Source organism: Octodon degus, unplaced genomic scaffold, assembly GCF_000260255.1.
Source record: "Octodon degus isolate 3935 unplaced genomic scaffold, OctDeg1.0 scaffold00110, whole genome shotgun sequence".
Lineage (NCBI taxonomy): Eukaryota > Metazoa > Chordata > Mammalia > Rodentia > Octodontidae > Octodon > Octodon degus.
In genome coordinates, this window is record NW_004524686.1 from 1,867,656 (window position 1) to 1,883,266 (window position 15,611).

At 37.1% G+C, this 15,611-nt stretch overlaps 1 pseudogene; it reads left to right on the forward strand.

Moving 5' to 3' along the window:
- The first annotated feature begins 14,773 nt into the window (after nt 1–14,773).
- Nucleotides 14,774–15,611, forward strand: part of LOC101578156 — a 26,929-nt pseudogene continuing 26,091 nt past the window's right edge.

The following is a 15,611-nucleotide window of genomic DNA, read 5'->3' on the forward strand; positions in this document are numbered from 1 at the left end:
CAAGAAGCCTGTACCATTATCCAGCAATAGGATGGGTTTTTTTTCCTTTAATCATGATTACTCAGGGCTCCTCTGTAGAGATGACAGGTAGAGTTAACAGTCTGGTCAGAAGGAGGAAGCAAGCCCAGGGCCCTTTCAGTCCTAATAGACCACCTGGGAAGCTGAGTCTGAGCTCTGGGACCTCCAGCTCAGAGTGTAGTCTCACTTCCAGTGGCTGCCTTGGCAGTCAGGGCAAGACTTGTGGGCCTCTTAAGGCAGTCTCTCCTAGGCTGGCCTAGGTTTTGACAGCAGTAACAGATTAACCTCAGCAGTGGTTGAACCGCATTGTTGTTGAGCTATTCTTGGAGCCCAGAAAATCAGACTTAGGGTGTGTTTTTGAGGTGGAAATAATGGCAGCCATTTTTGATCTGTTTATTTTTTCTCCCTGGTCTTCTCCCAGTCCAGATTATGGAACAATAAAGAAATTTTTACTACAGTATCAAATGAGTTGTCTGGAGCAAAAGCTATCTTTTGTAGCTCTTTTCTAGTATCTGGAGCTGGCTGCATAATGTATTTGTATTTAAGAGTAATCTGTCCCTCTGTTAAACATTCTAAAAAAGCTGAGGGGTGTTCATCTTTCTCCTGGTAAATAACTAAAATTAGTTAATTAATTAATTAATTCATTTATTTAGTGGTACTGGGGATTGAACTCAGGACCCTGTGCTTGCCAGGCAAGTGTTTATTCACTGAGCTATCTCCCCAGCAAAATTTAAAATAGTTAGAAGGCTTGGTTTTAGTTCTTCTTAGACCTTCAAAAATGCACATATTCATTTATTTAGTGGTAATGGGGATTGAACTCAGGACCCTGTGCTTGCCAGGCAAGTGCTTATTCACTGAGCTATCTCCTCAGCAAAATTTAAAATAGTTAGAAGGCTTGGTTTTAGTTCTTCTTAGACCTTCAAAAATGCACATATTCCCCAGGCATGCCATGCCAGCCTCACCCCTGGGGTGCGCTGAGATGGCAATTGAGACTGGGCATGGTGGCAAGCTCCTGTGATTCCAGCACTTGGGAGGGTGTAAACAGGAGAATCACTACAAGTTCAATGTAGTAATGAGACCCTGAACACCCTGTCGACCCTCCCCCAAAAAAACATACACACTTGAAAGAAAATGTCTTTTCTGTTTTCGTGCCCAGCAGGGGTCTGAACGCTTAGACTCCAGTTGAAACAGGTAGTTCTACTGGCTGTCTATCTTCTGGTCTTCGAAAATTAACAATGTGATATTCATCTCCAAATGCAATAGCAGCTTGTAATGCTGCCTGCCTTTCATTAGAAGTTAACATTATATCTTTTTAATCTAGTTCATAAGTCTGAGTTAGTCCTCTAAAGATATCAATGTACTTATCAGGGTTATCTTCTAATATCTGACTTTATCTGTTTTCAGTCACAGAGAGAATAATTTCTGAAGGAGTGACTCATTAAAGGGTTCTACTAAAAGCTCAAGGTAGAATTCCTAGTTTACCAGCAGACAGAGAGAAAAAAAATGCAATAGGTAAATGGAGATCTTTGAGTGGGTAAGAGCCACTTTCCACCAAGCATCTTTAGGTATCTGCCTGAGAGTAGCCCTGGCCATGACCCCTCAGGTGTTCTCAGTTTCTATTGGCCCACACAACCAGAGATCAGTCTCCAGAAAGCAATCCAGCTGTCTCTCTGGTCAACATTCCATCAACCACTGGCTTCAATAGGGATTCACCAAAGAATGGCTGGGGAAACCTGTCCTCTGCTTCAAAGAGTGGCATCTGCTTTAGGAGCATTTACTAGTTGGCACAGTAACCACTGTTTGTCCAAGTTCTACAAAGGATAGTTAATAGCTTGAACAAGATTAACTGGTGCTTTACAGCAAAGGTTTTAAAGTATATAACTTAGCTCTTATACACCCAAATGATATCTAGACCTAGGAGAAAAGGTTGGAGATCCTCCTTCATACTAATTGTGTCTTGGTCCCATAAGTGTGCTGTTTTTAGAGTTAGCTCCTTCTGGTGTCACCCAGAAGTCGGTTCTCTCCACTGTGTCTCAAGTTTAGCCTCCCAAAGGAAACCTGCCCAGAACACTAAGCAGGGACATGGCTTTTACATGTGTCCTCCTAGACAGGCAGAGTCCTCTTTGGTTCATCTGACCCAGAGACAGTGTATGGGTCCTTTTTCTAAAATGAATTCCCTGTCTCCAGCATTAACATATGCTCATTTTCTAAGGGCTGCACTTAGTTGGACCAGTCTATATCATTTCCCTAATTTTACATGTCTCTAAAATAGAAAGTACAAAGAGGTGGGAAACTTAGGAGTAAGGTCAAAGAAAGGAAACTGAAATAAAGCAGGCCCGACATTTACTCTAACATGTAGAGGGACATCAGAGCCAGTTCGTCCCAGTGAAACCTGTCCTCCAAGTCATTAAGAACAGTTGCTGGCCTAATGTCATTTAGTTGGCAAAAGGAGTCCCATGTTTCATATATAAGCACGTATATTTTCTAAAGCTGAACTGGATTTAAAAGTCCCATTTTATAGAAGTTTACATAAAATTCACTAGGAGGCTTTATAACTTTACTCTCTCTATCACTATTGTCTAAAGTCAAGAAAGGAATATAAGTACATTTAGTAACTTGTTCAAATGCAACATATACAAATACGCAACAGTTGTAAAATGTCCCATTAAAGAAATATCATGGGCTGGGGAGATGGCTCAGTGGAATAAGAACTCTCTTGGCAAGCACAAGGGCCTGAGTTCAATCCCTGGTACTGAAAAAAAAAAAAAAAAAAAAAGAAGTATCATAACGTTATAACATTTCCATGTTTCAACTTAGATTTACCAACATTTTGACCAACATTTTAACAAAGCTATACAAGAGACAAAGCATGAGCAATTTTAAGCAATTATGACAGAGCTGTATGAGACAAAACTGATGAGGCAAAACATGAAAAATTATGAGCAATGGGCCAAGACATATCATTTGAAGGGGCCAGGGAGATGGCTCAGTAGAATAAGTGCTTGCCTGGCAAGTGCAAGGGCCTGAGTTCAATCCCTGGTTCCACCAAAAAAAAAAAAAAAAAAAAAAAGCATAAACATTTGTTACCTAAGCAAGTCCCAATCTAGAATTTATGAAAGAAAAGCAAACTCATACCTCCATCCAGTGATCTTGATGGAAACCTCCAAATGACACAAGGAGAAAAGCTGATCTTGGGTAGATAACCTCCAAATGATATAGGGGAAAAATGAAACTTCCAATCTGAAAGTTACCTGGGATGAGTTCATGTTCTTTAAAAGCAAAGAATGAATTTCAGGAGCAAAAGGAGGTTATGTGTAGAATATATGTATTGGGAGAAAGAAAGCTTCTGTCCAAGAGAGGGACAGAAGAGGGGCCCCAAGTGGGTGAGCCCCCTAGTGTGTCTCTTTGATATACTGTTATTTCCTTTGGATGTATAGCCAGGTATTTGAGGTTGGTTTTGTACAGCCACTATGCCAGATGTATATGGAATAGTTGGATCATTTGGAAGATTCATTTTTACTTTCTGGAGAATGTCCACAGTTTTCTCTGTGGTAGCTATGCTAATTTATATTCTTACCAACAAAGGGCAAGAGTTTTCTTCTCTGTATACTCTTGCAGGCATCGGTTGGTCATATTTTGTCCGCTTGATGACAGATACCCTAAGCAGGGTAAGATAATAAATATGTCACTGTGATTTTCACTTGCATTTCCCTGATTCTAGTGAAGTTGAGTATTTTTTCATGAATTTCTTGGCCATTTAAATTTGTTCTTTTGAAAAGTTTCTGTTTCTATACTTGATATTTTTAAATTGGATTATTTTGAGGATGCTAATGTTTATATGTAAATGTCTCCCCAAATCCTCATGTGTTCATAGGTGGGGTTTTGAGAAGTAATTAGATTATAGGCATGGGATACTCAGCAGTGGACAGCCTGTGATGAATTCATAGTTGAGGTGGGGTTGGGTGGTGAGGTGTAGGTGTGATTTGTCTGTTTCTACATTTTTGTTTTCATTGCATTTGGGGTCTACCCAAAAATATTTATTTATTTATTTATTTATTTATTTATTTATTTATTTATGTGGGACAGGGTCTCACTATTCAGTGCAGCTCAGACTCATAATGATCCTCTTCTCTGAGCCTCCCCAACCCTGCGATTATAGGCATGCGTCACCATGCTGGGTTTCAGTGGCCAGCATACTATGCCCAGGGTTCTGGGGCCAGCATGGCATGTGGTACTGGAGACTGAACCCAGGTCTTTGCAGGTGTTCAGACTGCTGAGCTATCTCCCCAGCCCATATGTATAGTTCTTCTATTCCAAGTTTATTTAGAGTTTTTATTATGAAGGGCTATTTAAATTTCCAAATGTTTTTTTCTATTTCTATTGAAATAATAGTATAATTTTGTCCTTTATCTTGTTGATTCAATGCAATGCATGTTTTTTTTTTGTGTGTGTGTGTGTTGAAGTCCTTACATTCACAAAATAGATCTCACTTGCACATGATGCTATTTTTGATATGCTATTGAATTTTATTTGTTGGTGCTTTGTTGAGATTTTTAGATATGTTTACTAGAGATATTGGTCTTCATTTTCATATTTTGCTGTGTTATTTCACTTCAGTGCAGTGTAATGCTGGCCTTGAAGAACAAGTTTGAAGATTTCTCTCCTTTTCACATTTTGTATTATTTATTAGTGCAGATATTTAAAAGCATGTCAGAATTCCTATTCTTATAGGCAGCTGAGTTAGGTAAAGTATATTTATAAGCAGTCAGACAGGGTTAGGCCCTCAAGAAAACAATATAGAAGATAAGACCTTGCAACTGTGGGGACACCAATACTCCAGCTGTGGGCCAGGCCTCAAGACAAAAGATCAAACAAATGCATACATTCTTAAAGGTAAGTATCTGGAATTGAAATTCTAAATAGATCTCTAACACCTTGAGGAAGCCAGGAAGAGTTACTAACCCAATTCCTTACCAGTAAGCCCTTGTTCTATATCCGTATCTGTTATATGACTGGCTTTTCCATTTGGTTCTGTGTTTAATCAGTTTTACCTGAGCAATTTTGCTTGTAGTCTTATTGGTTGACCATAGTTTTGTTCCACCTCATACCCACCTAGTGAATTCCCCTGTTTTCCATCTTAGACTCACCCACTTCACCTCATGGTTTTGCTCTATAAAAATCCCTAGAAAAGTTAGATCTAGGGCAACCCACTTGGGTCCCCTTCTGTTGCTCTCTCTTAGACAGAAGCTTTCTTTCCCCTCAATAAATACATTCTGCCCTTAACATCCATTGCTCCTAAAATTCATTTTTGGTTTTAGAGAATGCGAACTCATCCCAGATATCTTTCAGGCTGGGAGTTTTATTTCCATATAGCACTATTATGTATGTAGAAATACTGAATATCAACACAAGGGAACATCATACTTAGTTATGAGTAAGTTGCTTTCTGGAAAATATTGAAATTTTACTTTACATTTCTTGTAAACTCCATAAAATTAATTTTAGTAAAATATCAATACAACACACAGAGTTGCGTAATGCATCATATACAAAGTTACTTGTCTCAATTCAGTAACACTTGTGACTTTCTATGATATTCTAGGAATCCTGCCAGGCACTGAAGTTATAGTGATGAATGACATAGTATCTCTCCTCAAGAAACACACAGCTTAATGTGACACTTATGAATGATTAATACCATGTGATATTTAATTATAATATGGTACAGTATTTTCACCAAAAAATGCATGCCAAACATCCAGTTGTAGTGCATGGGAATAGAAATTAACTTGGGATGCTAGAGAGAACATCCCATACTAGAAGAAATATGATTATTTTTGAACGATGTATGGGAGTCTCTTGCCAAGACTGGAAAGGTAATTTTATTTTTAGGAATTTTGCCTGTCATCCTTGAAAAAGGGCACGTACAACAATATGGTGAAATAGAGGAATGAATGTTCAAGTGAAAGTTATAGGGATAAAATAGTTTTAGAAATAGAGAATAGTGTTGGTTGCATACCAATCCCATGAAATTCAGCCACTGTGATGTATCAGAGATGACTAACATATATTTCTTTTATTTATACTTGCATTTTAGTGCAAGAGACATGGAAAGAATTAATTTGAAAAGCCATGTGGAATAACAGGGCTACCATAGCCCAAAATATAAATTACATTAAGACTGTGTTGTGTATTGTAACTTGGAAGCCAACCAGGGACAACCAGCTAGATGATGCTTATGCATTAAGTATAGAATGACAGAACGCGTTCAAGTCTATGAGCCAATTCCCCAGAACCTGAAGAGCTCAGAGAGATTTACAGCACACCTTACACAGAAATGTGTACACACACATGCACATGTGCACACACCATGGTATTTATGGCTCTTTTAAGTATAGGGATTCTATCTCTTCTATTAACTCTGAGATTCTGAATCTTTTAACTTTTACTTGTAACTGCTTATTTTCTTCCAGCCTGAGGATAATTGTTAGTTGACCATTTTCAAGACTATTGTCATAGATCTTGGGAACTATTGTTAGCTATGATCCAAGTTTTATGCTCAGTGACCACTCCAGTAAGAAACCACACTCAAGAACTGTGGAGGGCCACTTGGACAACTCTCCTTGAAAGAAGAGCAGGTGTTTCCATTTTGGCTAAATCTGGCTAAAATTTCCATGTATTTATATAGAAAGAGCTGTTAGGACTTTATCCCTTTGATTGGCTTTAAGCAATGGAAATCAATGCAATAGAGGTGCTGATATATAGTCTTTTTCTAAAAAAAATATTTAAAAAAATTTTATTTGGTACAGGGTCTTGCTATGCAGCTTGGACTCTTAGTGATTCTCCTGTCTCAGCCTCCCCAATGCTGGAATTACAGAAGTGCACCACCATACCTGGTCTCAGTGGCCAGATCAGCATACCCTGGGTGGGGTGGAGTGTGGAAGTGTGTGTGGGGGGGGTGACACTGCAGCATATGGTGCTGGGGGTTGAACCTGGGTCCTTGCAGTTGCCAGGAAGGCTCTTAGATGGCTTAGCTATCTCCCATGATGTTTAGTCTTTAAAGCAAGGGGACAGGGAAGTATTATTTCACCAAATAGTGCCAAAGAAATGTATGCAAACTGGGCAGGGGGTAAGCTGTGCTCCCTGCTTGGCTGGGATCAAGACTTGAGATAAGAGGCTATGACACATCAGAGCTGAGGCTCAGATCCCCAAACCTTTCCTCCAATTATGTTGTGTTATGCAGATTGCTCCTGCAAATCCTTTTTCTCTCTGCATATTGCAGAGGTGGTTTCCAGACTCTCACCAAGCCCAGCTCACAGCACGCAGATGCTTCCTGCCATTCTCATAGTCACTCATCCTCAAGCCTCTTCCTTCTTCACAAATTAATAAAACTTGGGTCGAGACCTTTGCTCCTGATAAGTCTCAGCCTAGCTGGACTTACAGGGACCCCTTGGCTCCCTACAACTACAAATATGTATTAGTGTCTTTATACCACCAGGGGTTCCATTGGAAGTGGTAGATTGTAATTAACTCCCTAGAATTCCAATAACTTTTCATGGGATTACAACCATAAACTTCCTGGATGACAAAGACCAGGAAGGGCTTTCTCTGAAGAATGGCATTCAAGAAGTTATCCCATTATGTTAGGGATAAGGAGTCATTGCCTCTGAAAATAACATGAAGTAGGCACAATAAATATTTGACTCACTCTTCTCTCTCTCTCTCTCTCTCTCTCTCTCTCTCTCTCTCTCTCTCTCTCTCTTTCTTTCTTTCTTTTGTATTTTAGTAAGGGTCTACAGGGTTTCACTATGTAGATCAGACTCGTAGTGATCCGCTTGTGCTCAGCCTGCCAAGAGCTGGGATTATAGGCATGCACCACCACACCCAGTCTTAATCACCATCTCAGTGTGCCTCGGGGGCTGGGCTGGCATGGCATCCTGGGGATTGAACCCAGGTTGCTGCATCTGCCTGAGAAGTTGCTTTAATCCACTGAGCTATTTGGCTGGCCCTTATTTCATTTAAATTAACTTATATTGATAATTTAAGAAAAAACCCAGGCCAGGCATAAGTTCTAATATATGATAAGTTCTGGAAAATTTTCTGGGGCATTCATCTGAATGTACTTCATGTTCTAGAGAGTATTTGCATACCCACAGAACATAAGAAGCTTACCATTGCTGCTAATATATACCATATGTTAACATAACTTCTTTCCAAACTCCAACTACAATGTAAACAAGTATCAGCATGAGAAAATTTAATAACTCTTTACCTGAATCATGTTATCCTTGGTTTTTCACTGGAATCATTTATAGTTTAAAATATAGAAATTATTTAGTACTTAAAAGACTTTACTTATGAATCCAATATGGAGAAGCATTCATCATTTGAACTTTGTGTTTGCAGAATAGTTTGATCAAGAAAACTGATTTGACCTGTCTTTTCAAAGGCAGATAAAATGCAGATTTGAGAAAGTGGTAGGACTAAGGTAAGTTTTTTTTTCAAAATGAAATGACCAAGATACATAACATACATAGGTTACAATGGATAACTGAATGGATGATGGGATGGATGGATGGATGGGTCTCCAGATATAATTTCAGAATGTGGGAATAACAATAGAAACTGTTCAAATTTCAGACCATATGGAGATAGATAAATCCTTGGGCAATGTAAGAAGTCAGAGTGGCTGTATGCACAGACGTATAGGCGAATTGTAAGCTCTTGTGGTATCTTGCAGTGTCATACCTCATTTCTTGTTAGAAATGCATTTTCCAATCTATGCCAAACATTTGTGCTAGGCTATACAGTTTTACAAAGCCCAAGGTGAAGTAGTGGTGTTTAACCATGTCTGTAATTGCAGCACTTATGAAGGCTGAGGTAGAATTGTGAATTCTGTCCTATCTTGGACAGACCCAAAAGGGCTTCTGATATAGCTCCATACAAAGGCCTTGGGTTTAGTTTCCCATACTGAAAAAAAAAAATCAAACCAATACCCTGTAGAGTAACATTTATGCTTGTGGTGAGCATAACACTAAAATGTTGAAACCAAAGTGCCCAAACTTTTGAGTTCAGCCTGCAGATATTTATTGAGCAATTCTATCATATGAATGTTTGGCCCTTCCTCTGAATTCATATGATAAGCTCTTAATTCCCAGTGTGCTAGTGTTAGGTATGGCATGGTGTGAATAGGTCTCAAACATAGACTCATCGTAAATGGAATTAGAAATCTTACAGAAGAGACCTCGAGTATGGGCGTACAGCTCAGTGGCAGAATGAAAGCCAACATATGCATGGCTTCAGGTTCAATCTTCAGGACCAAGAAAAAAAGGGAGAGGGGAGAGACAGACAGACTGACTTACAGACTGAAATCTGAGGGCTCTTTTGCCTCCTTGCCTCTGTTAGATCACATTGTCTATAAAATAAGAATGTGAAAACCTATTAGATACTGAATTTTTGGTTATCTTGATTTGAACTTCCAACCCTCAAGAACCATGATAAATAAATTTGCTATTTTATTTTTTCTTTCTTTCTTTCTTTATTTTATTTTTATTCATTTATTTATTTTGTTGCGGAACCAGGGATTGAACTCAGGCCCTTGTGCTTGCCAGGCAAGCACTTATTCTACTGAGCCATCTCCCCGGTCCTAAATTTGTTATTTTAAAACCACCCAGTCCATAGTAATTTATGGTAGCAGGACAAAGAAACAAAGAGAGACAATGATTTTGACATGTACTTCACAAGAAATTATACAGAGGTGGGCCATCTCTTCAATAAACAGGTAAGAATCAAGTAGAAAAAGAAGTAATTTGTATTGCAGACACAGGAAAATTGTTTATAGACCTAAAATTTTCTTTCCCTACCTTTAAGAAGTCTTTTAACTTTAATTTTCTTTCCCTATTGAGGACAGCGTCTGGCTCTGATAGCAAATTTGTCTTTTGGTTCTCAAATACTCATTAAGCATAATCATCACAACTATCTACAAACTAATGAGAGTAGACATATTCTCTAAATTCTTGAACTTTTCTACTGTGAAATCATTCTGCATGCCAGCCCACTACAATTTAAGTTTTTCTTTTTCATTAGCCAAATAATAATTTAAATTTGGCTGTACAAAAAAGAATTTAATTTAAATAAATTAGGCATTTATTATATAATGTGTTATCCAAATGTCAAGTAGTTATTTAAAACATATTTAATGAAGTTTGTCATTCAACTAATTGTTACAGTATATTGTGTAAACTAGAAATTATGTACATGCCAATCATCTTTTAATGTGGAGCTATGGAAATTAGACACCACTTCTTAGATTTTCTTTAAAATAATTTTAGTCAACTAGGTAACAATCCAAATATATCTGTTCTACACCATTTAAAACTGGTTATTTATAATTTCCTCATAATACTGTGATCACTTCCTCTGGGGAGAGGAAATATGACTCAGGAAAGACACTGGTTGTCAAATCATCTCAGAACAACATGGATTTAAAGCCAAGACCCGATATTTATTAGTTAAGGGAATTTAACTGAGATCCTCAAAATACATCTAATTTCTTTTTTCTCATCTATAGAGTAGAGTTGTTATCTCCTTCCTTATAGAATTGATAGGTAGATATTGAGTAAAATATGTACCTTACACACATAGTAGACAAAAAGATGTAGTTTTCATTATGATAAAATATCTAAGCTGAAAAATGTTGAATCTAAATTAAATGTTTGATCCATGATTGAATGACAGTTTATTTTGATGGGTGTGCAGCTGTGTCTCATTTCATTTATTACTTAATTACTTATAGTAATTGTGAAAATATTTATTGGTTTATTGCTTAATGTTATTTCTAATAAATCCTTGTGTTAATGACTCAGTAGTAGTATTTATAATATGATATACCACAATACAAATAGAGAATTCAACATTCATTTGTCATTTAGATACTGATAAAATAATTTTTCATAAAGGAAAATACAAGTGATACGTTTTGTTTTTCTTCTTATAAAATTTCAGTAAACTTTTTTTATTTTTAAGTATTGAATTTATAATCTTTATCCATGAAGAATTTCTCATTGCAATTACCTTGTTCTTTAATATATTTCCTAAATTATGCTACTACTTTCCATGTATGGAAGAGCAGCAGAAACTCACCTCTTTTGTCCTTTTCCCACCCAGTCATACCTTTCATCAAAGATCAACAATTAGTTTCTATTTCAGAAAATAAGAACCATGGGGCTGGGGAGATGGCTCAGTTGAATTAGTGCATCTCTGGCAAGGGCAAGGGCCTGAGTAAAATCCCTGGTTCTGCCAAAACAAACAAACAAACAAACAAACAAAAAAAAACAAGTAAGAACCACACTTCCAACCCCCCACCAGCACTAGAAGATGGTGTGGGGAGATAGCAGTACAGGGTATGATCTGCCTCTAGAATCTAGTCACTATAAGAATGGGCAAACTAAAACAGGAGGGAAATGAAACAAATATTTAATCAATATCTGCTTGGTAGGAAACATCATGTCAATTATTCTGTTCTCATACACTTTGTTTAAAATAGGTATTAAATATTAATTATCAGTTTTGTTAATTTCTAGTCAAGTGAGTAATAATTCTTGCTATTTGTTTTTTTACATATTAAAGATGTAATTTTAATATGTAAATACTATAATTTCAAATAAATATCTAAGTTCAAAAAGTAGCTTGTTTTTAGAGAGAAGGATCTAGAAATATAAGATCCTAGTTTTGCTCTTTCAGAATCTTGTGGGGCAAACAGACAGTTTGAGAAAGACGTACCAAGCAAATGTATGCATATAAAATAAGCAGTGCAAAATGAAAATGCTTCTACGAAAGGAGGAGCTGGTGTTTGCTGTAACTGGAGCTTAGTGTTTGGATGTAGAATGAAGGAGAATGAAGCTGCTAAAGCAGTCTGAAACTAGGTTCTGAGAACCTTTAAATCACATACAGATCAAATGCACAGCCTTTAAGAATAGAAGTTAACAATTACTGAAAGTATGATTAACCACCTGAAGAATCTTTATAAGGCAAATGGCTAAGTGATTCTTACTGTCCTGCCAAATTTAGTATGCAAATGACACAGAAAAGGTAAATCTAAAACCATATATATATATATATATCTTTGAAGGATCCTGAGTGCTAGTCAAAAGTACAGCTCCATATCTGTGTTGCACATAATCGCATTCTACAATTCAATGTTCACTTCTTTATCTTTTTTTAAAAAAGACCTTTCTATATATTCTGATGAAGATAGTCCATAGAGTGTCATTAGATAGATAGACAGATAGACATGTATGTAGTTAATATCAGACACACATACGCATATTGAACAGGCAACTTCTAAAGAAATGTAAAAGGTAAAATTGTATCTAGAATTCTAATTTGAATAAATAATTTCTAGAAAAATCAATAATTCCTCTAAGAGATGTATCTCCCAAGAATTTTATCTATGACTGTTCAAATGTACTTGTATCTATTAATTCTTACCCATATTCAAGTATTTGACAATCTTCTGATTAAATCTCCCTCGTTTTCCCCTTTTGGTAGGATCTAAATCTAAATATTGACAGAAACAATTTCCAGAGGCAAAATGGAAAAGTACACAGGATAGACAAAGTGGCATGCGTGTCTGTGTGTTCTCATGATTTATATTCTATGTGACTTCTGTTGTAAAAATAAATAAAAATCTCAAACACTTCCTTACTTTGAACTATGAGTTTGGCAAGGCTGCAGAAAAAAGGTTTCACCAGATAAAGTACTGATGTTTTATTTAGAGTAGTTTCTGTTATCATGTAACTGTTACCCATACAATTTCATAGGCTCTTGTAGTAACTTCTTCAGGACATGAATTAATTACTGAATGAGAGTGAGAGTGCCTGATCCTTAAGCACCCTTAAAAATAAGTACATAGGGCTGGGGAGATGGCTCAGTGGAATAAGCGCTTCCCTGGCAAGTGCAAGGTCCTGAGTTCAATCCCCAGTTCTGCAAAAACAAACAAAAAAACCCAACAAAAATAAGTACATAAATCAAGTGTGATGATGCACACCTGTAATCCCAGTACTCTGGGAGGGTAAGGCAAGAGGCTCCCAATTTTAAGCCCAGTCTGGGTAATTTAGTAAGACCCTATCTAAATATTAAAATAAAATAAAAATAAAATACAATGAGTAGTGCCAGCAAGATAGCTCAGCAGACTATATGCCTGCTTAGTCAAGTGCAGGGACCAGGATTCGATCCCTGGCACCACAGGCTGCACAGGCCCTGCTCCCAGGCCCACTGAGCTGGCTACCCAGTCCAAGCATGCTGCCACAATGCTTTAATCCCAGTGTTGGGGAGGCTGAAACAGGAAGATCGCTGAGTCCGAGCTGCATAGTGAGATCCTGTATCAAATACATATCAAATCAAATCAAATGGGCTAGTGATGTAGCCCATTGCAAAGAATATCCAATGCAAATTTAAAATAAAAAGAAAGCACACAAATGTGTATTTACTATACATGTACATCCATAAATTCATTCAACAATTCATTCATAAATTCATCCACAAACACTTTCCACAAACTTGTGTACATGGCCTCTGGTGTGCCCAGAACTCTTACATAGTCTGAACTAATAATGAAAGGAGAGATGGAGCCTAAGGTTTAGAAAGTGACACAAAGAAAATAGTAGATTCAAGAAAACCAAGGAAATTTGAGAGAGTGTATGAGACACCACAGCTCCCATCACCATGGAAATTCCGACTTTCTGTTGTAGCCCTGGCTTCCCTAATGAAAACATGTATCAGAGAAAAAAAATGGTAAGTATGTAAGGTGATGAATATGATAATTAGCTTGATTTAATCATTTTATGATGTATGTACCCATCAAAACATCAGATGGTAGCCCGTAAATATATACAAGTAGTATTTGTCAATTGAAAATTAACAGAAAAATAATGAAAACAAGAAAACAGAAGACAGGGAAACATATTATGTGGTTTTGAACAAGCGGGTAAACTCCCTTCCTCCCTCAATTTCTTTATCTGTTAAATGAGAAAATGATTCCCAATTCATATTTGCAAAGGGAATAAAATAGGACACTGTGCATAAAAGCAATTGGTAAGTGATAAATTGTCAAATACCAGTAGTCATTTCTGTTCCTTTTCCATATTTAGAATTGATTTTTAGGGCGTCACTCCTGGACAGAGCTAAGATTTGTAGAGTCATTGTATGGAGGACAAACTAACCAAAATTATGTTTTAGGAAGAGGAGAGAAAGGTGCTCATCACTGTGAGAAAGGACATGCAGATGTGAATGATGCCTTTCTCGGTAAACGTGAGAGCTCACAAGGCACAGAGACAGAAAGCAGAGAAACAGTGGATCAAACTTGCCTGCTTTTATCTATAGCTACTCTGGAGACCTATCAGTTTGTCAGTGCATTCATTGAACTGGATGCGAAAAACCATCCCTTCAGATATAACAAAAGCATGAACAAAATCAGTATTCCAGCAGCATTAGTGGCATTCGGCTTGATAAGCTGCATGGGAAGCTGGTTGTCAAACCCCTGTGATAATGAAAATGTCTCCTTTCATATTACAAAGATATTCCTTATCGCCAAGAGTTTGAAAAGCTATACAAACTCTTACCCTTTTCCTATTTATGTTCTACTCTTCCACATCCCATTTAAGTGCATGATATTTTGTTTCTTCCGTTTTTGCCAAAATGTAGGAAAGGATGTGTGGAGCCATTGCCATGTTTTGCTTCAAGAACAAGTCAAAACATGATTGCCTGTAACTTTAAAAGAGTTTCTAAAGCTTCAAACTTTTTAGCTGTGACTGGTGACCAGTTTTTCCTGAGCCTGGAGACAATGATAATCAACACTCAGATGTTCACCATGACACTGATAAGGAAGGTTCCAGATAAGAAGCACGCCTTTGTGAAAACACTCTCACCTCACATGGGCATCTGTTAGTTTATTTAAGTAAGCAGCCATAAGAAACCAAGTGTAGTTAATGGCTTTAGGAAGCAAGATCAAAGGAACAGACCCATAAAAGAAACTTAGTCTTCTATTTGGAACATTTCCATTTTTAAAGGAGCACTTTTTGTTTCACATGGTTACCTTTCCTAAATAGAGAAGTGTATTACTTGAAAGAATACCATTTAACTCAATATACCCTTGGCAATATTTGCAGAAATTGCTACTGTTCACCATCTCCCAAGCTGTGAAAATCATTGACAAAAATAAATACTAAGCAAATGAATGTTTTGAATGATTCATTTAAAAATGATTCATATTTGAGTCTACTTCTTTTCCTTGCAAGAAGACAAGTACATTAAGCATTACTCAAATAAATATGTCTGACAAGCTTGTAAGTGCCAGGTAACACATTTTTTCCTTTATTTCTTACTGCACTGAACACTCAAAACAACCCATGTAATAATAACATGAGATAAAGACGCAGCAGCTCAGAACAGATACAGGTAAGCTGTCTAGAATCCAGCAACTGTTCAAGGGTAGAATTTATCTACTACTGACACAAAGACAAAAGTATAGCACAATATTAATGTCTGTGAGGACTCAAAGGGAGCTCATACCAAATCTTGTTAGCAGCACTACA